General features: G+C 46.8%; 1 protein-coding gene across 6 annotated transcripts in view; it reads right to left on the reverse strand.

Annotated features, from left to right (window-relative positions):
• The window catches only part of HIVEP3 (HIVEP zinc finger 3), a 257,490-nt gene that overhangs the window by 92,883 nt on the left and 142,759 nt on the right, over positions 1–21,848 (reverse strand). For 4 of the 6 annotated variants that reach the window (XM_032202102.1, XM_032202101.1, XM_032202103.1 and 1 more), the window contains one exon: positions 1,095–1,189. The exons of 1 other annotated variant lie outside the window; for it this stretch is intronic. The gene's annotated coding sequence lies outside the window, so the exon portion shown is untranslated. Of the gene's footprint in view, positions 1–1,094; positions 1,190–19,187; positions 19,350–21,848 lie in introns of those variants that run through there. One more of the 6 variants, XM_032202104.1, reaches the window with a different exon arrangement.

The raw sequence follows: 21,848 nt of genomic DNA on the forward strand, positions 1-21,848 counted from the left end.
GCTTGAATTTCCAGAAACAGCAGATGTCACAGAGGAGATGAAGTTTGAAACTGATAGTTATTCTGACAAACATGTACATTTAGGTGCAGCTAACAGCAAAAGCTAGCTTTATACTCCTTTCTTGCAGAGAAACAAGAAGCTACTTCTTGTCTGAGTTCATTTGCAACCGATTACCTTCGGGCTCCCTCCAACATTTTTGTTTCCATTTCTTATTTGTTAAACACTGACAGCTACAGGGACATAAACAGTGGCTGTGCACCATATTTTTGGTCTCCGCAGGCAGTATCTGGCTCTGTCCCTTCGCGTTATAAATATAAATTCGGTCTATAAAGCTTCATTTGTCAGACCCCATAGAAATTCATAAATCCTGGAATATCACCCTTCGCCACCACCGCCAAAATGAACTTATGTCATAGTCCACTGATACATAAATGCAGTGTCTGAGCCAGAGGGCAAAAATCCAAGCAGAGGACATAGAGCACTGACTCCAACACAAACCTGCTGCAGCCCCCCAGGTCCAGCACACTCCCACAATCACTCAGAACCTCCTCCTTGGTGTGAAGTCATGAAACAAATCGTGTTTGCTTTCCTTCCCCCTGGGCCTCAGCTCGAAACACTGAGGCTCTTTAACTAATAAGTGTCTGCTGAACGAAAGGGCATCTATGGGGTGTGAACAGAAGGTGGGTTTTCCATTGAGAAAGCAGGAAAACAAAAAAAAAAAAAGAAAAATGTACAAATACACAGGAGAAAGTCAACTTGCTGATTTTGCAACAACGCAGAGCTTCTGCTCTTTCAAACACCTGGCCCTGCACAAAACCCATATTGTTCAGGCACCGGCATGGTAAATAAACATATTTCTCATTACAAAACTTCAAAGGGGCTGATAAAATCTCTTGCTTTGAGACACGAATTTCATTGTCCCAGGGAGTCTCATTTCTTTTTGTACCTCTTACAGGGCATATACAGCATTGTGGGATGCTGCCACAATGCATGCTGTCACAGGGAAGGATGTGGGTGTCCCAGGGTCCGTCCTAGGTCCAACAAAATTCGCTATTTTCAAAAGTGATTGGAATGATGGAACATAGTATGCTTACTAAAATTGCTGCTGATACCGGGCTGGGATGGGCTGCAAGTACTTCGGAAGCCAGGATTAGGATTCAAAATGTTCTTGGTAAGTAGTACAAATGGTCTGGAAGAAAAAAAAAAGAGAGAGAAAAAGAAAAAGACAATTCAGGAATGATGGATGAACAGTACTAAGGCAGAAACAATCAATGACAGTCACAGGGGAAATAACTATCAGTTTGCAAAGATTTTTTTTTTCTTTTTTTTTTTTTTAATGAAAAGGATCTCAGGATTACAAAGGATCATGGATGAAACAAGAAGTGGACACCATCACATCAGTGCACTAAAGCAAGCATCATACTCAGATGCACAGAGAGGCATAGTGCTCACCAGATACACAGAGGGAACTTTTCCTTTATGTAGCACTACTAAAGACAATACTGAACACTGCATTTCAACAAAGCTGTAGAAGAAGTCCCAACATGGACAGCAAGAATGGTGAGAGGTCGAGAAAGCATAGACTGAGAAAACAGCAAACATATTTAAATAAATAATTTAAATCACGTTAATCTAATGAAAGAGTAAAGACTAAAGAGAAGCTTCGTAACAGTCTCCAAATATATAAAGAGGGCCACAAGGCAAAGACAAACTATCTTCTTGGCCTGTCCAGAATAGCACAAGATGTCAGAGCCTTAAAACAGCACAAAGGGAAGCAGGTTACACACTAGGAAAAGCTTCCTGACTACTGACAGAAAAGCACCGAGACAGCAATACAAGGACCATCGTGGGCTCTCCCACACTTGGATCAGGGAAGTTAAGTCACTGCCCATCAGGAAAAGGTTTGGAGCATCTGAGGCTGCCCTGAAGTCTTGATTGTCCTTGCTTCAAGGGTTAAAAATAACACCAGCGCCAATGACTACCCCACTGAACTTACAGAGAGAAACAGAGACTTGGGGACACCAACTCACATGACCACATTAAAAGAGCCTGGTCCAGAGGCGTAATCTCAAAAAGACCCTCTACTTAGGGAAATATTAAAGTGCATTCAACGGAGGCCTTGCCTGAATATTTGCAAATGTTCTGCTTGTGTATGCATAATACAAAATCAAACTATTTATATTTTTGAACAAATCTGCCTTCCCATGCGGCATGCAAAATATTTGTTCACAGGTGAAAGACTGCAACGTGAATGCTCAGAGCACTAATTTCTCATTAGATGTAACTGCACGGAATAATGATGGGGCTGGAGGGCAGGAGTTCAACGGCTGATGAGCAAGAGAAAATATTTTTAGCAATTTTCATCAAGTGTTAAAACAGATTTAAAATAAGTCACCGGCAATCTGGCATGTTGCTGACGGTGGCAGACCTGGTCTGGTGAAGGGTCCTGCATCTTCCTTTGAGTGGCTGGGGGACAGCTTGGTCCCGCCTCACCACCGAACCACAAACTCTTCCCTCTGCACACAGGGTGAACAGGCAGTCTCTGTTCTCTGCAGAGTTCTTCACCAAGGATTTCAAGAAACCAAAAGGGGCTCGTTACAGCCACCACTGCCCCCTGGCTGCATTCCCTTTGTGCCCCCAGCAGCATCAAGCCCTCACTGCCACCTGGCTGTAGACAAGCCAGGAAAAATCAATGCCAGAACAGGCATTACAGATGCTTTTAACAGAGGTGAATATGCATCTTAAAAGAGAAGTCAAACAATAAATAAATAAAGAGAGCATTTCAGAAGCACACAGTGATGCTGGCCAGTGCAAAGCTGCCCTGGCTTTAGCTAAGTATTGCTGTCATGTCACTCCTCCACCACTGAGGCATCTTCAGGGCATCTCTAATCACAAAGAGCCACTGAAATGCCATGGGAATAAAAGCTGGCCTTACTGCCTTGCTGATGCATAAACATTTAAACAGATTTCCTTTCACACTGTCTTTGACAAGCTGAAGCTCCAGCTTTTATCCCACTTTAGTTGGGGTGCATCCTATGAAATGGCAGGCAGACTTCTACTGATAAGCTACATCAATCTTAACTGGAAGGCATCTGCCCCATCTGGGTTGTGAACAAAGAATATCAGATTAAAAGGAAAAGGGAAAAAAAAAAATAAAGCAGCAGTCCAGACACTTGAGATAAAGTAGCTGTTATCACCCTCTCTAACAAGGCTGCATGCTTTCTATCTCCAGGCAATGATGCTGTGAAAGTGGTTTGAACACAAATTAAAAATTCACATCCCAGCCAAACTGCCCTTGCTAAGCCAGAGGAGGGTCAGGGCTCTCGTGACCTTTCCCTGCATGCTTCTAGAAGATGGTGGCACTGCCATTAATGCTGGGTAGGTCACTGGGCCGGCCATCCCCCTGGCAGGTGCCTTCACACAGGGAAAGTCCTCGCTTCTTTCCATTTCATGTTGAATAAAAGCTTGCAAAACCATTTAACTGGAAAATCTCTATTTGGGGTTGAAAATAACTTTGTAAATCAGACAATTGGTCCGGCACAGAGATGTCTGTAAGTCTCCTTTGCAATGGCTTGGGGCAATTGCATATCATTTAGCTCTGCTTTCTGACAAAATAGTGGGTTTCCACAGTGCTGCTGGCAGGGCTTCTTCTCATCTGCCCCCAGTGCTGCATCCTGAGCAGACTCACAGGTCAAGTTGCAGCCCATTAAATGAGAAACTGAAAGCATCTTGGGTCTTGATGCAGCGGCAAAGAACAGATGCTAGCAAAGCTGTGGTTCTCAGGGGGTAACAGAGCCCTGAGTAACTGAATTTCAGCAGCCACTATTCCCCCAATATGAAGAAAAAAAAAATCCACCATCTATGTGCTATTTCACCCTGCTGACAGGAAAGAGCTGGAAAGGACCATTGCTTCTGAGCTTAATTACATCCGATGCTTCTAAGGGTGAGGGAAGAGAGTACTTCATGAGCCAAACCCCAAAATGTTAATATGGTACACTGCAGCAAGAACATAGCAACTTCAAAGCTTTCCTTCCCCACACCCTGAAGTGTCAAATCAAAGATTTTTTCCCCCCAGTAATGCTTCTTGCTCATTTCCTGCCTGAATTCATACTCTTATAACAATGAATCAGGATTAATTAACACCAGCATCAAGATTAAGACCATGTCTAACTTGCTTTCTTGTCTTTCTTGCCATCCTATAGGGAATTAAACTGAGCCCCACGTAACGATGGGCTGACCACACTGCCAGCTTGGGCCAACACTCTTCACCCCTCTCAGGAGAAACCAGGCTGCCCCTTAGCACAAGTCTCTTGCTTTGGGGAGACTCAGACAATCTCCCTAGGTTGGCTCTTTGTTTTCCATACACCTCTTACAAACCCATCATCAGCATTTATTTTCACATTCCTAGGTGGGAAGCAAGAAATCATGCAGAAGCCAGAAGCTGTGGTCTGAGGTGAGTGAGGTGCACTTTTAGCAAAAGATATTGCAAGCCACTGAGGAGAAGAAATAAGAAAAACAAGTCCAGCAGGTTATGGAGCTCTGAAACCGGTGATAAGCAGCTGAGAAGAAAATTTCTCTGGATCACCCTCCAAATATAAACCTCAAACTTTACAATATATTCTGAAGTTATCAATTGAACTGAACTTCTAGGTAGCACTTGGACCAAGACCACCAGGTCTTGTCATTCCCATCTCCTGGGCTACTGCAGTTCCTATCAATTGTGTTCAAGGAAAAGGTGATATGAAAAGGTGGGATACAGCCCCTTTAGTCATCTCCCTATACGGGACATACAAACAGCTCAAACCTTGCACGATTGGCACGGATGCACCACTCTGTCTCTCCAGACCAGACAATGCAGCAGATAGCTGCAGCATCACAGACACCGTTATGTCTTCACTTTAAGGCCCATGGGAAATCAGCAATACACCCTCTTTACCCAAGTCTTGTGTACACATTTAAAATGCAATGTTCTCGAAAGAAATCTTCCGCTGTCAAGCATGACATGGTGTCTATGGCAGTTACTACTGCTATTCATTCATCCTTCAGTCAGCCCTATCAACAAGAAAGTGATTCATGTGGCACATTTCTAGTGCTTGTTGGTTTTATTTTACTTCAGTATGGTGTTTTAGAATTTTTTTCAAGACATTAAGAAGCGTGACCATTGCCTTTAGACATCATAAAGGACGAACAGAAAAGCAAAGAGAGTCGCAGGCAGAGGGAAGCAGTAGGCACTTTAACTTTTTCACACTTCTGCAGAGTAAAAGTGCTCTGCTGAACCAAAGGAAGTGGAGCAAGGCTATGAACTGAGATTGAACCAGCAGTTCACGAGATTTAAGACATAATGAGTGATAGAAAAGAGGGTTAAAAAAAAAAAAAATCACTTTCCAGCCTCTAATATACAAATCCCCAGGCTCCTCCCAAGAGCAAGCACAAGAAAGCTCCTACCATTCTTCCCACCCCATCAGCAGCATCACACCTCGTGCAGTACAATGCAACACTTGTGCAGTCACACTGGTCCAAAAGAGAAACCAGAACCTTCTGGGGGGTTTTAGGCTTTAGTAGCTTGATAAAGCAGCCCTACAATAAAATGAGCTCAATTTGCCACAAGGTGGTCAACAAAAACACATCTGTTTTTGCAGCACATGCTGGAATGCCACCGTATTTTGATATCACTGGTCAAGAAGCTCCCACGTATTAGCAATTTCTGTGCTTCCACCACTCACAGTGTTAAACCTTCTCATCTGAAGGACGACACAGAAGAGTAACCTTCAGCACAGCATTCTGGACTAATAGTCATTTTTCAATTCCACTCATGTCACAGACTATTTGTACAGAGCACAGCTGGGTTGTTGTTTTTTTGTTTTTTGTTTTTCTCCTTATGACAGAGAAAAAGGTAGCAATTTTCTTCTGTGCACAGAAGTTCTGCTGTACTTTTGCTGGATGACACACTGAAGAACCACAACTGCACAACCCAAAGGAGACAAACGGCTGATGCAAACGGAAAACAATGCAGCAAAAGGAAGTCTTTCTGTAAGGCAATTACTTTGTTCTTTCAGGGGCTTTTTTGGGTATCTTCTTTCCATAGAAAGTTTCCACTACAGTTATTTAAATGAAACTTGCATGTATTTTTGGCCTCAAACCTATAAGGCTGCATAGCAGGAGCTCTGCTGAAAGTCAGTAACACAACATATAATTGTGCCCAGTTCCAGGTTCCTGAGTCAGAAACCTAGAGAAAACATGAGGAATTCCCCAAAAACATCTGTGAGATATTTTCTTAAACTAAAGCCTGATAAGACCTCAAAATCTCATTTAACAAAGCCACTGGAGATGTTTTATGGGGAGACACAACTGGCTGCAAGAACATGAAAAGCAGAAGTTCAAGGGTACCTGCACAGGCACATAGACCTTAACTGGACAGAACAAGAGAGGGAAGAGGGAAAGAACAATAGGAAAACCCTCCACCAGGAGTCATCCCATCACTTGAAACATCTCCAGGTTGGATCAAACTCTTCACACTACTGGGTTAGAAACACTCTTCTCAAGATGCAAATTTTATCATGAATTATTATAATAGAAGGGTTTGGGCTGGAAGGGACCTTACACTCCATCTGGTTCCAACCCCCTGCCATGGGCAGGGACCCCTCCCACCAGCCCAGGCTGCCCCCAGCCCCATCCAGCCTGGCCTTGGGCACTGCCAGGGATTGGGCACCCACAGCTCCTCTGGGCAGTCTGGGCCAGGGCCTCATCACCCTCTCGGTGAATACTTTCTTCCTTATATCTAATCTAAATCTACCCTCTTTTAGTTTAAAGACATTACTCTTCATCCTATTGCTATCCACCCCTGTAAAGAGACTCTCATCTAAAAAATATGACTGAAAGCCACAATGAGGTCTCCCCAAAGACTTCTCTTCTCCAGGCTGAACAACCCCAGCTATCTCAGCCTGTCCATAGGAAGGGTGCTCCAGCCCTCTGATCATCTTTGTGGCTCTCCTCTGGACCTGCTCTAACAGCCTCACATCCTTCTTGTGCTGGGGGCCCCAGACCTGGATGAAGTACCCCAAGTGGAGCTTCACAAGGGCAGAGAAGAGGAGAAAATCACCCCCCTCAACCTGCTGGCCACTTCTCTGTTGAAGTCTCTCCTTATGTCCAGGATTGCCCTGACCCAGCTGCAGCACCTTGCATTTGTTGAACCTCATTAGGTTCACATGGGCCCAGTTCTCCAGGTCCCTTTGGATGGCATCCCTTCTTTCTGTTGTATCAACTGCACCACTCAGCATGGTGTCATCTGCAAACTTGCTGAGGGTACCCTCAATCCCATGGTCTATGCCACTGATAAAGACATTGAACAGCACCAGTCCCAAGATGTTGATGATCGTCTGCATTGTGGGACTCAGATGCAGGGTGAAAAACCACCATGAGAGATGAGCTCAGCATGTGTCAGAGCTTCAAACCCAGGCCTGAGCCTCAGGGTGATTTTGGGACATCTGTGTCCATCTCCAGCATGCTGCTGGCCTTCCCCTGAGTGCAGATGGCTGTGCACTGAAGCAGTTTTTGCTTCCTGGCACTGCACAGCAATGCAGTAGCAGCACGTAATACACAGCATTTCTGTAGAAGACTTACAGTCCACCCTTCAACCCTCTAAACGGGTTAAATAACGCAGCAAGCACGTGTTTCTTGTGGAAAAATGACTCACAGGAAGGATGGCAGCAGTGTATTGCCATAAAATATTAAACATAATAGGTCTCTCTGCCCCGGAATGAAAGAATAAAAAACAAGGTAAGTGGACCTGTGTTTTTCTCCTGGTTCTCAAAGTCACTAATGGCCCTCTGGGTCCATGAACAGATGTCGACAGTGTACTGCAGGTACCACATTTTATTCACTGCAAATTATTGCCTGGCATTTAATTAAAATTTTATTGTGGTGATTCCGATCAGCTCTCTCCACAGCACCACATGGACTGAAGAGGAAAGTGGATCTTTGGAGTCAACGAGCCCAGTTCATCAATAAAATACCATAGCTCTGAGAGGGGGGAAAAGCGTGCAGTGTGAGGTCTGGTTAATTTGATGGTTTTTCCCTGGTCGGGGGCCTCAGGGGGCTGTTCCTGGTACTGACATCTCATCCGAACCAGCATGAAGTTGGCTGCGGGAAGAGCCTGGCTCATGGACCATGTTTTTCTGCATGGACTCATGGGCATAACGCATGGTGCCTTTGTGACAGGGGATGGAGGAGCCACACTCAACAGTCACCTGGCCAGCTTCAGAGGAAAGAACTTTTACTTGAAAAGCCTCCCTCTAGACAGCTCCATTTCCCACATCACAGACCTCTTAGGAACAATCCCAGCCTCTCCTCCTGATTACCTGGTGGGTGCATCTGTCCCCCTAATGGCATCATCTGATCTCTCTGTTTTTTTTTGCCTTAAAGTGACAAATGACCGCTCTTGCTCCATTATACCAGCAGGAACCGTCGGGGACAGCCATAACCAGCGCATCCCGTGGATGAAGCAGCGAGCAGGCTGCTCAGCACCAGGCTGCTGCTCCGGGACTGCCACTGTGTGCAGCCACAGCTGGAGGCTGGACAGGAGCACGAAGTCACCATTTCTCATGCCCTGGTGACTTCTGTAAAGCCAGTAGCTACAAGCATTCAGGAGACCTGGGGCTTACACACAGGCTCTCAACTATACGAGAAGCTCTGCGAATGATCAAGGGTGCAGAGGCCCCATGGTGGTCCCTGCTGCAAGAGAAGAAAACCCACCCCATAAGATATCCAAATCCATGAGCAAGACAACACAGCCAAGGAAGAAAACTTAAAATAAATAAATAAATAAGACAAAACATCCTTAACTGCCTGTCTGTTTAGAAAAACTGCCCTCCTCACAGAATCACAGAAGGGTTGAGATTGGAAGGGACCTCCGGAGATCATCCAGTCCAACCCCCCTGCCAAACAGGGTCACCTACAGCATGTTGCAGGCACCTTCTTGGAAGCCCTGAAGCACAAAGCGGAACAAAAGCAGAGTATTTCATGCCAAACTGTGAGGGATTAGGGACTGCTAAAAAAAAAACAGTGGCAACCCCTCTCTGCCCACAGCCCAAGTAAATTGGAGGAAGAAGAGAGACATAAAATCATCAACAGCCAGGGCCAGGATAGATTAACACATCTGCCCTCTAGCTCAGAGTACTGGGAGAAACTCAGCTCTTTGGGTTTAAAACTAAGAAGAATTTGAAATATCCCAGGGCAAAGCAGATGTTAGCTCCTCTCTGGCGTCTCAGGGGTCACAGTGCAACTCCTCTCCAACCAAAGCTGCAAACCTCCCTGCTCTAAATGTACCTGTAGATGCTTTCCCTCTCCATGCAGCTACTCTGGGAAGTCAGGGAAGACAGCACTAGAATGATAAATGCAAAATTAAAAGCTCAATAAATAATTAATCACTGAGGTCGTGAAATTGTACGAATCTGTCCATCTTGCTCTCTGCTCTCCTGTTAATCAGATGAGTCTCTGCTTCAATGGTGGGTGAAGCGGTCCTGAAAGAACCATAATTTCTGCACACTGCTGCCATGAAGCTCGTTCTGGGTGCCATATCAATCAATAGCAATAAATCTTTGCTGAATGCTGTAAAGACTTTAAGAGTGTTAAGCAAACAGAATGCCTCCAGAGACTCCAAAATAAAGTGAGATGCAAGTTTGAGTAACTTATTAAGGTAATTATTAAAATGCATGCTCGCAAAACATCAAATATGTATAGCATAGACAAAACCTCCTTTCCTCTTTCCGGTATCAGCCTCTCCACAAACAACAATGAAAAAGAGCACTCTGAAGTACCACAAATAAAATACACTGCACATGAGAGCTAGCAAAGCCACCCCATCTCCCAGCTGCCGTAACCCTTTCTCTTCCCCCTGCCTATGCATTCTTCCTCCAAGTTTTGTCTTCAGTGGTAAGCTCCCTGAAGCCAGTTTTTCCAATATGTGCAATATCTATGTGATGGTGTTATTTTGATTGTGAACACGTCGTTAATGATGATGAACATGAATGCTCAGACCAGAAGAGGTTGATCCCACAGTTGATGCATCGCAAGGCTTGGAGGATCCTCCAGAGATATGCCTTAAATATGCCTTAGTCCCCAAATCCTGCCTGCAGCACACACACCAAGGGGGCAGAGCTGCACCACCACCCATGGTCCCAATGCCCTTCAGCTGTGCACGTGGCAGATGTGCCCCCGTGCAGAGGTGCAGGTTGGCATCCCAAATCCGTCTCAGCCACGCATTGAAGACACGAGGGGCTCTAACAGAGCCAGCTGGGGCCATGGTAGAGCAGGACACCCACTGATGGCTCTAAAAACCCCTATCACAATAAATCAGCCACATCTGTAACATCTTACATTTCTCTAACTCGAGGTCCAAACCATCACTAGTCTGTGGGCAGACCTGATCTATTTTCAGATATTTTTCCTCTTCAACAGAAAATCTGACTTTTTTTTTTTCTCCTGAGACACCATCAGACAACTCACCACCAGGCTCCAAACACCAAGCTGCCCTTTTTCCAGCATGCTGGGTAAAAATCTCCTGAAAACACTGTTCCCAATTAAGGCGAGCCCTTATGAAACCAGTATCACAGCCACTTGCTTAATATATTTCTCCCTAGAAGAACTTACAGAGTTTCCTTGATGAACCCCCAAGCATAACAGTTTCCACAGTGATTACAGAAAAAGCAGCAGCGCCAGAAATAACATTATTAAATGGAAAACATCCCCTGCGCTCACTCTCACTCATGCACACACCCATCGAGCGCAAAGAGATGATGATTCCTCGTGGCAACTGGCTACCCACCCTGGGCAAACAGAGTTGGAAATAGTTATTGAAAATATCACTTTTCAATTAAATGTCTTGGTGATGGCACAGCGGGTACACTCTACACACACAGACACAACAACATACCCTTGAATAGTGATTTAATCCATGACCATATTCTAAAAGCAGCTTCCCAGATATTATATTTTTTTAAAAAATGTGCATAAATGACCATTTTGAATGGCATGTCCTGTGAAAAGCATTTTAGTATTTAACGCAGATCTGATACAAAAGCAGGAAAGAAAAGTACCAAATTATCAGAGCTTATCTAAACTTTCCCCCCTCAACACTCACATTCATTCAGTTATTTGAGGTCTAAGGCTTGCAAAATTGCAGTTTCCATTCACGTGAAACTGCGTCTGTATTTTCAGGAGGCTCCCACACTCGTCTGGCCCGTGCTGGGTACGAGAAGCCTGCTCTCTGAGCACAGCCAGACAAGGCTCCGCTGCTGCTGCCACTGGACTCACACGGCATCTCAGGCTTCCTACTGCTATTTCCCAAAAAGAGACGTTTTTCAGCAAAGACCTTCCCAAAATCATTTTCTGCAATAAGTACCCTCACCAGCTTCAAGCTCTTCACTGGCTTATTTCTCTCAATAAGTGAAAAACATTATTCAGTTTTTTCTTTTATTTATTTAAACCTCAATTTTTTGCTCCTTAACAAGGCACCAGTTCCTGTCCTTGTATACATCTTCACCTGTCTACCCTGTGTCCTTTCAGAGCTCTGGATTTCAAGCCTTCACCAGCCAGGAGCTTTGGTTGTCCTGGGAGGAGCTCAACAAACTCATCCATGTGAAAGAGGATCACATTTGTCACCTTGATTTGCATTAGAAATAAGTAGAGAATGTTACAAACTCATATTCACCTAGGAAGATAGACAGCACTCAAACTAATTGAGGATGGCAAAAAAAAAATGAGTTAAAAAAAAAAAAAAAAGTGTCCAGTTTTGAATTTCTCCGATACATTTTGTGCTCAACACAACTGACACATCCACAACCAGAAGCTCCTGGGACAGGCTAGACACATCGCTGACTGCCAGCAAAGACTCATCTCCAGGTCGGAAGGAACGGGATTTGAGGATTTCTGTTATGTTCACATACTGCATTGCCTTTGTTTCTGCTTTTACACCTGTTTACTTAGAAAATTTTAAATGCTGCTTTAACATTTTGGCATACCATTTCCTATCTGCTGAATAATTCTGAATTCTGATTAATGCAAATACGAAGACAAAGTATTTTCTAACTTTGCAGCAAATCCCCACAGGTGGATGACAGATCAAAACATGAAGGCAGCAGACCATGTCTACGGCAATGAATTGCAGGCAGAATCAAAAAGCAACTATATTCCTTGGGGACTATAAGGCAACCAACATCTCATTTGGGACTTTCCCTTAACTTCTTTAAAGACCTAAAACCTGCATAATGCATAATAAAACTAACACTGCAGGCATTTTCTTCAGCAGAGAGAAAGCAGAGTACTGTCTTAGGGTTACGAAAAAATTCTTCAGTTTGGCAGTAATGGTTTCAGCTTTCCTCGCTGTACTGTTTCTGAATGCAAACAGCGCCATTTAAAACAAGGTTAGCAAAAGCAGCAAGGGTTTGGTTTTAATAAACACTCCTTGAATTAAAAAAGATTGCCTGAGCAATGATACAAACCACGGTAGTAAACTCATTAGACAGTGAGTCATTACCGTAGGATGCTATCAGATGTGAAGATCCAGCCCGTGCTGCTGGCGGGTCGGCTTGCATGGCGCGAGGAAGATCTGGGGCGATTCTTGGATCTCTTTTACCCATTTCGGCAGGTTTTTTGAGTGGCTGCTGGGCCATCAGTGCTGAAAAGCAACAGTTTCCTCAGGCTAGCGTGCTCGTGAACCGTAACTGTGAATCTTTACCATAATATGTTTTCATAGTTATTTGTAGTCATTCACTGTAGCATGAAGCACTTAGAATATTATTAAAAATAGTACCCATTTACTTTTATTTAGCATTTTTCACACTGGTGGAAAAACTCTGTGGTGTTTGACAAACTGCTGCAGAGGGAGTGTGGCAATGATCCTGGGAGGGATGGAGAATATTTTTAACCCCATTTTACAGAAGTGGGAACCAAGGCACGCACTTTTCCACAAAACGATATTGGCCAGAAATGCCTCTGAATTCTTGCAGGACCCCTTCCAGCAGAGATCCTCACTTCCAGAAGAAATGTACACTTCTTCCAAGCTACAGTGGTCGCACTGTTGCATCCCAGCCAATCTTCTCACGTAAACATGGTGGTGAAATGGTGGGTAAGAGTGGTTTCTCTACAGTTTTTGTTAATTTTAGCCTGAGAAAATCATGAAGGAAATACCTGAGCACTACAGGCAGGTTTGTGGGAGGTAATTAAACACCCAGCTTAAACTTCCCTTCCAACTCAGAAAAGCTTCACATTTTTGGGTAGATATCTACAACACTATTTTTGTACTTGGTTCTATCCTGACCTATCATTGTACTGTTTTGTCCCAAAGTCAAACATTTTGCACCTTCAAAATGTATTTTTTTTTTTTTCAAACACAACCAACACTATTTCCCTCTTTAAAACACAGAAAGACCCAACAGGTTTTTGATCAGTTCAAATACAAACAGAAAGGCTTTATCCTGCCCCTCCCAGCCCTGATGTCCCCCACAAGAGAAATCTCCCAGTTCAGACCAGTACTCAGGCTGAGATTCAGGGCACCTCAATCTCAGCTGAAGAAATCCCTTCACTACTTCTGCAAAGATGAATTGCTGAGAAGAGCCCTTCTAAGGAGAACCAGTCTACTAACACCATGCAATGCTCATCCTCCTGGAGGCTGCATCTTCTCAAGGAGCAGGCATTACCTTCAACCTCCCTCAGTCCAAGTTATCTGATCCTCTGCAAAGAGCCAGCTCTGCAGCTGATAAAACCTGGTGTGTTTCTCCAAGGGAGTTTATCAGATTTACAGCCTGGTGGTAACAGGGTGGCACCTGCAAATTACCAGCCCGTTACCAAGTCACAGCTCACCCCAGCAGAGCAGCCTGCAGCTGCTCCTGTTTTACAGGTGGTGGATGCATCCCAGTGCTTTCCAAAGCTTGTAACCTTCATGAAACTTCTTTTTCTTTTTAATTGCTATTCACCTCATTTCAGCCCCACATTCAGTTTTTTTTTTTCTCTCTCTCTCTCTCTCTATATATATATATATATGTATTATTTTTATCAGTAAATCTCCCCAGAAGGGAAGAAAACTAAGAAAATTGAATACAGGTCAAGAGGAAACACAGGAAACCCATGGGCAGCTATTTAAAGAGTCAGCGATGCCTCATGGAAAACCCTGAAACACATTCCAGTTAGTGGCAAACCTGCTGCTGTGGCTCTGGGTCACTGTCCCCTTGGGGTCCTCGCTGCCCCCCAGAACAGCAGGGGGTGAGCAGAGCCTGACCCTCTTTTCTGGGCATCTCCCAGCATCTTGGGGCAGGAGCTGCCATATAGGGTGGTTCTCCTAAATCCCTAAGCTATTTTGTGAGCCCTGTACTCTGCCACTTAAGTAACAACTGCTGATGCACCTTCACTAGATCAAATGGTCGGAGCCTGCACCCCATCACCACCAGCAGTGACAGAGAGCTCTAAATCATTCACCCCACAACTTACCTTCATACAGTACTTTTGGGGAGCACCTGCACAATCAAGCATGTGTCTTATCAGCCTTTTACCTCAAGACCATACCCTACCCCAGGCTGGGGACACAACCAGCTCACAACTTGACACCTCTTGGGTCCCTTCATCAATGCCACCTCACAGACTGACGTGATGTTGCCCATAGATGGGGGTAACATAAAAATAATCACTCATCTTAAGGTGACCGAGGCTGCTCCATGCCTAGGTGAGACTTCAACCTACTAGCAGTTCCTATGAAAACTGACAGCGAGCTGTTACACAATGCGAGGTTGTGTCTACTTTGTGCCTTTTGGGTTTTGCAAAGCAGCAATCTGCCCTTCAGGAGAGACCATCTTACCAAGGCTGCAGTTGGATTTTAACCCAGAGGTAGGAGCACGGCAATAAAGACTTCAGGGAACCACTACACTTAAAACTAGGTTAACTGGGAAGAAGGCCAGGCTCAATTTTGGGGGAGTCCCTTGAGGTTTCCCCTCTAAACTATACCGCCAAATGAGGGCTTAGCAAACCCCTCCAGGTCTCAATACATCTGAGAGCAATATTGCTGCAGGAACCCAAATCCCACATCTGAGTTCAGCTGGATCTAGCCAACTTTTGACACGCTTCACCTTCCTGCCTAAAATCTGCAGGTCTAATAGTAAAGCAGAGCAAAATAACAGAAACCCCAAAGCCTCCCAGTGCTGCAAAGCCTAAATAATGGTTTAATGAACACACATCCCTCCACAGCCCGAGGAAAGAACGAGGCAAGGGCTGGATAAATGGTGTGGGAAAGATGACTTCGGATCTGGAGACTGGGGACCTGCTGAAACTGAAAATCTCATTTGCACCAAAAAAAAAAAAAAAAAGTAATCTTTGTACAATAAGTCTTCCCACAATGCTGAAAATGCTCTCCTCAGAGTTTGCACCATTTGCCACAGCACTTTGTGCTGATGAAAGAAGCTGCCCGGGCCTCAAGGCAGTGAGGAACAAGCTGTCCCTGCACACAGCAAGTCTGTTTGGGGAAGGTAGGAAAACTTGACTTCACTCATGTTTTCCTCTTACTTAACCCCACTATAAAATAAAAAATAAAATAAAAATAAAAATCACTGAGTGGAAAGAAAATGCCCCCAAACCAAAATTTCCATGTGACTAAAAAAAAAAAAAAAAAAAAAAAAAGGCTACAAAAATACCATCTAGATGTATTTAGATGGATTGGTTGTCATCATCCCTCCTAGGGAGAAGGATTCTCAGATTTCCATGGGGCAAATGCTCAGAGATCTCCATGCCCACCTCAGTCAGCTCTTCAGGGCAACTTTCCTCACCTTGTCCTGCCCCACATGAGAGCCCTGCTCAGCTCCTCAGGAAGCTCAGAGCAGTGGGCAGTGAGCGAAAGCCAGCGCCATGCAAGCTGGTCCCAGCCTGGGTTTACTGGGGAGGTGGGGGCTGAGCTAGCTTCAAGGCTTTGCAAAGAAAACGAGGCAAGGTAGAGGGTAAGGAAGATTTATTGCACATTTACCTTCACCGAATGTTTTCTGAATGACTGAGTAATCCCCTAGTCCCTTTAACGCAGGCCCTCCCCGACACACAATGCTTCCTTTGATGCTCATTAAAAGGTTCACCTTATGCAGGCGTGTAATTAGAGCTGGGCAGGATTAAAAAATAAATAAATCCCTGTTCTGATTACTGCACCAACTATAGAGACCCCAGCTGAACATGCAAAGCCAGCCTGGGAAAGACCACGACTCGAATTCCTGTCGTGCAGCAGCAGGAGCACTCAGCACAACTCGGCTCCACCAAGGTGGTCTCGGCAGAGCCCAGGAGAGGGAGCACCGGTGAGAAATCGCTCACTTGCAGGCGTGGGTTAACAAGGGGAAGGTGGGAAGAATTCGACAAGTGTAATGGGCAGAGTGGAAAACAGAATAAATATTTCCCCTGCATCCTAACTGACTGCAGATCCCAGCAGAGCTATAAAGATCTCCTAACAAGCAGCCTTTTTAAAGTCAGAGACAATGGTGTTGAATGTATATTTTAAATAAATTGCTTTCCCTTCCAGAGTTTTTTTTGTTTTGTTTTGTTTTTAAACTCCTAAGTTTGAACCCTTTGCCAAGAAACTAAATGCTTTAAAGCGCTGTAGAAACGGCGAGTCTGCTGAAACACTTTTTGCATTCAACATGTGCAGCCAAATGTGGCCAGAAGTTATGACGGCAGAGCTCAGAGTCAGCAGGAACTTCAGCGATGAGGGGAGACGGAGGAAGCCAGAGCGAGGCCAGCTTCTCTAACACAGAAGGAGCCACCCAACATGGCCAGGGGACTCGGGCAGTGACGAGGGGCAGGGAGTTCCCTGGAGCCCCTCAGTGGCGCCCTGCCACCCTACAGACAGGTCAGCCACGGCAATTTCCCTGGCCAGGACATGCTATCCTGCTAAACCAAGCCATGGCAGCGATGCCTCATCCCCACAGCTCAGGAGAGGTTCAAATAAACAGCACTTTCATCGTTAACTTCAGAATAAATATTATTTTCAAAACTGTTTATCAGGGGACTCACCCCACTGGATCCCCTTCGGAGTCCCCCGCATCCGATCGTGCTCGTGCTCATTGCAAACCATGCGAAGCGAACACTGCCCTGTTCTCCTGACGGCCGCCGGATATTTTTTGAGAGCCAACTGCAAACATTGCAGGGTTTGCTGGCCCCGCCAGGCTGTGAGAATGGGGTTTTGCTTGGACGGGAAAACAAAACGAGCAGAGCCTGAGGTCCTCACAGGGAAATTACATGTGCCCATTGTGGTTTAGGGTTAAAATGATCGGTCAAAGTGAATAAGTCCCCTTCTTTTACACTGCAAGAGCTTCCCCAGGAGAGGAGAGGGCTCCTCAGAGACGTTCCCTAAGGGACACAGCGCACCTCTGCAGGTGCTGAACGTGTCCCTGAGGACACAAAGCCTGGAGTGCTGCAAGCAGCTTGGCAGTAACACTTTCATTAATTAACCAGTATCTTCTGGAAGATTTTTTTCTTTGATGCACTCTTCACACAAGTCCTCTGGAGATTTTGCTTGGCCTTTTCTTAGCAAGGACTGCAGCGGATTCTTCACCGGACTCAGAAGCCAGACTGCAAGCCTTGGAAGGAGAAGGCTTTTCTTCTCAGAAGCAAGACAGGACAGCACACATCAACCCCCAGCCACCTCGTACAACAGAATCTCTCCATCATTCATTGAAGGATGCCTCTCTAGGGATGAAAGAAAACTGCTTTCCAGGAGCCCTGCAGTGGAACTGTCTGCTAAAGCTGTCGAGGAGGGCTGGGGGAAGGGATGGGGGCAATGGGGATTGCTGTAGCGGGCTTGGGAGCCTGTGAGCCAACTGGGAACCAAACATCCTACACAAATCCCACCTTTTCTTACTGTGAATACACACTCTGACATCACCCTACATGTTTTTTCCTATGAGAATCAGACTACGAAGTTTCAGAAGCTCTGATGCTGTGAGAAAAACATGACAGCCCCAACAAGCACAAGCAACTCACTAGGGGAAGCCCAGTAAAGCAAGAGACAGGAGGGATGGTGAAGGGGCTATCGGGCATCCAGACACCGAAGGTTAAACCTGGCTCTGCACACTGACACTAACAATCTTTCAACACCAGGGAAACTAAAAGCCTATAAGGTACAGGTTATCCTCCAGCAGCAGAGCAGGGTTTGGATTGTATTGCTCACACCATAAATCACCATGTCAGCTGCCCCAGCCATTTCCACTCGCCAGAGTGTAACTGGGTAAAAGTGCCAAGCGCTTGCACGACAGCCAGCCAATTAGCTAAAGAACGATGAAAAAAATAATCATAATAATAATGTACGGTGCCTTTTTCCGGAATAACAATCCACACATTTGCATAGAGCAGCTCAGCGCACGTCTGCATTTCTGATCACACCTCTGGGTGCATCCAAAGCGTTATTAATTTCCATCGAGGAGGCTTAAGAAGCTTAAATCGTTAGCACTCATTTACTCAGCCTTAATGCATTTTTAAAGCTGTCTCATTTTCAGCCGAGGTGCAGGTGCTCATCGGCCAAAGAGAAACGCTGAAGAGGAAGAAAAAAACCAAAGGGGCAGCGCCGGGTCCCGGCCCTCTGCGCGCAGCGGGCTGCGGGGTCCCCCCGCCTGCAGGGGGGCTCCCGAGGGACACCCCGCAGCCGTCCCGCACCGCCCGGGAGCAGCCCCGCCGCTCCCCGCTGCTTTTCCTGTGCGAGTGATAAGGAGGAAATCCGTCCCAGACAGCCAGCCAGACAACCAGCCAGACAGACAGCCGGACACCCCGCTCCCCCCCGCCGCGTGCTGCCAGCAGCGCGAGTGCGCGGCTCGCACCGGAGCTTAATTAGAGGTGGCCGCCAATTAAGAGCCCGATGCCGGTGCAAGGCAGCCGGGCGGGCTGGCGGCGGCTCGACGGACACGAGGTGGCCGTGCTGCGGGGGGAAAGGGGGGGGACAGCGCCCGGTCCCTCCCCGCCGTGACCTCGGCACCGCGCCGTGCCCGGCCGGTCCCGAGCGCTCTCCATTCCGCCCCCCTCCCGGCTGCTCTGCCCCCTTCCAGCCTCCCCTCTCGGCGCTGCTCCGAGAAAAAAAATAAATAAATAAAATAAATATATATATATTAAAAGAAACTAGGCTGGAGGGAGAGGTTGCAGCCCCCCCGCTCGGCATGGAAGGGAGCGCCCGGCTCGGTTACCTGCGCGCTGTCCCCGCCCTGCAGCCGCGGCTCTGCCATGGCTCTGCCCGGGGCGAGGAAGGGACCCCGGGGCTCCAGGGGGATCTTCTGCCGGGCTGCGATAGAAAAGGTTAGTTTAAAGCTCCTTATTTGGGCAGTGATGTAAAGGGAAGTTGGTCGGGCAGCGCCACCCCCTTTTTTTTTTTTCTTTTTTTTTTTCTTTTTTTTTTTTTTTTTCCATTCACTACACATTGTTTCCTGTTGTCAAGCGGCTGCTGCGGCTTTCGGAGCAGACAAGGGAATCCTTCAGCCCCTCCGAGCCTGCGGCCGCTGCTCCGGGCGCTGCTAGCCCCGGCCGCGGCTCCCTGCCGGCTGCTCGGCCGCCCACGCGGGGGCAAAAACGCAGCCGGGCTGGAGCCCGGGCAGGAAGCGGCCCTCCCGCACAGCCCAGAGCTTTTCCATCACAAAAGAGGCTTCTCGCCGCCGGGGGAGCCCGGTTGTGCACCGGGGAGGCGGAGAGCGCAGTGCCGGCCCCTCCATCCCTCCATCCCCATCCCTTCATCCTCCCATCCTTATCCCTCCATCCCCTGCACACCCTCCTCCTCGTCCCCTATGCCCGGGGAAACCGAGAGCGAGCCGAGCACGCCGGCTGCCCTTCCTTCCCCCGGGCTGCGGCTTGGAGGGGGAGGACGATGGGGTCACGGCCACGGCCAGCCCGGGGGCGTTATCCCGGAGGGACCCCGCGAGCACCCTCCGGGAGGCCCCAGCGAGCTGCCCACGCGGGGCTGCCCACGCGGGGCCGTGCCGGGGGCAGCCCGGGGCTTCCCAGAGAAGGGGAAAGCGCTCGGAGCTCACCGACCAGCCCGCCGCCTCCACGGCCACAGCGGGACCCCGCAGCATCCAACTGCCCGGTGGGCTGCCCTCATGCACGCTGCTTTCCCTTTTTCCTTTCCCTTTTTTTTTTTTTTTTTTTTTTTTTTTTTTTTTTTTTTTTTCCTTCGGTTTTAATTAATCCCTGTCCGTCACAAACTGAGCCCTTGGGCTGGGAGGGGGAGGCAAAGCGCTCCTTGGCACAGCCGCAGGCGGACACCACCGGCAGCCAGGCGAGTCCCGCTTCCACGGGGGGATGCGAAAAGCGCCCCGGGGGGGCTGCCCCCGCTCCCGGGGAGATCCCGGCGACGATCTCCCGGGACAGAGCACGACAGCGCCGGGTCCTGAGGCTGGGGGGGTTGGAGGAGGACAAGTAGCTTCGCATGCCAGGCTGTTTACATCTAAAATACATGTGCGTATATTCAGCAAAGTGTTTTGTGCTTCCTCTGGTCATTAGAAATAGCTCTACAGAGAGGGGTTTACTGAGAAAAATGGGAGCTCTTACCAAGGTTCATTATTTTGCTCAGTTCATCAGTATATGCTCAATATGCTTGCTTTGCCACTTTATAGTGTATCTGGTAAAGCACTACGGTGAAAGCAGCAGTGGTAGAGCTGGCAAAAGTAGCAAACCTGCATCTGAGCCTTCCTTTTCTGATGCAGGCAACACAAAGACATATATACACACGAATGTATATATATATACACAAAATGCACAAATATACATATACAAATATATATATACAAATATACTACACAAATATATATATATAATTAGCTTAAAAAAACAAAACCCCCCACAACTGGTGCCAAACCTATGTTCCTATCTGACTCCAGACTTCACAAAGTCAGAGTTGAGCCAAAAAAAAGTCATCTAAGGATGAAATAACGACGCTGTGAGGTCTCTACAATGGAAAGAATTATTCTGGCAGAAACCTAGCAGGATGTGCTTTTCGGGGTGAACATGAACAGTGTTGTCATTTTGCTCAGCAAACAGCATGTTGCTTTTCAGAAGAATTAATGATTGGAAACCCACTACCGAAACACCCATCTGGCCAGTCTCCAACCAGCCACAGCCCATCTCCCTGTTAACTGCCTCCACCAAGTGCTTTTGATGCTAAAAACAAGAAAATACTATATAATACATGTACTTTCTATGGGCTTGTTGTTGTCTTGGTAGTCCAGTTTCACACCCAATGCGGCTTCTCACATTCTGGACAGAAGTGAGAATCACAGTGTGACGTAGAAATGCTTTGCAGTCTTATTTAATTTTGCTCCCATGCTGTCACGGTGTCCCCGCTCTTTCTCAGCCAGTCACTTTGCCATAAGTAGGTGCAGTTGCATTGAATTGTGCAGATGCAGGCAGTGGACACACTAAGGGACCCCACAAGGACTCTTAACAAGTGCACCTGGAGCAGCCTCCACCCTGCAGGCTCACTTGACAAACACTGGAATTAGCACTTTCAGCCTGCAATGACAAGGATGAGGCTGCTCCCCCAGCCACACTGAGCACATCGCACCCACAGCCCTGTCCCGGCCCTGGCTGACTCAACTTTGTTGGGCTGAAAACTGAAGTTTGTCGCTTAAATGCAAACCAGTCTAATCATGAGGACTGAGGGGACCAACTGTGGCAATAGAAGGGCCTAGGTATGGCCAGGCATCCCCCTTCTTCATCCAGTTGAGCTTTAGTGTTTGGGCAGTCATGTAATGAATGAAATATAGCTCACAGGAACATGGACAGGAGCATGAGGACTTTTTTGCACAAGCAAAAGCATCAAAGATGCTTTCTTATTTGCTCTTATTATTTACTTATCT

This window comes from Aythya fuligula, chromosome 23 (assembly GCF_009819795.1).
Source record: "Aythya fuligula isolate bAytFul2 chromosome 23, bAytFul2.pri, whole genome shotgun sequence".
NCBI lineage: Eukaryota > Metazoa > Chordata > Aves > Anseriformes > Anatidae > Aythya > Aythya fuligula.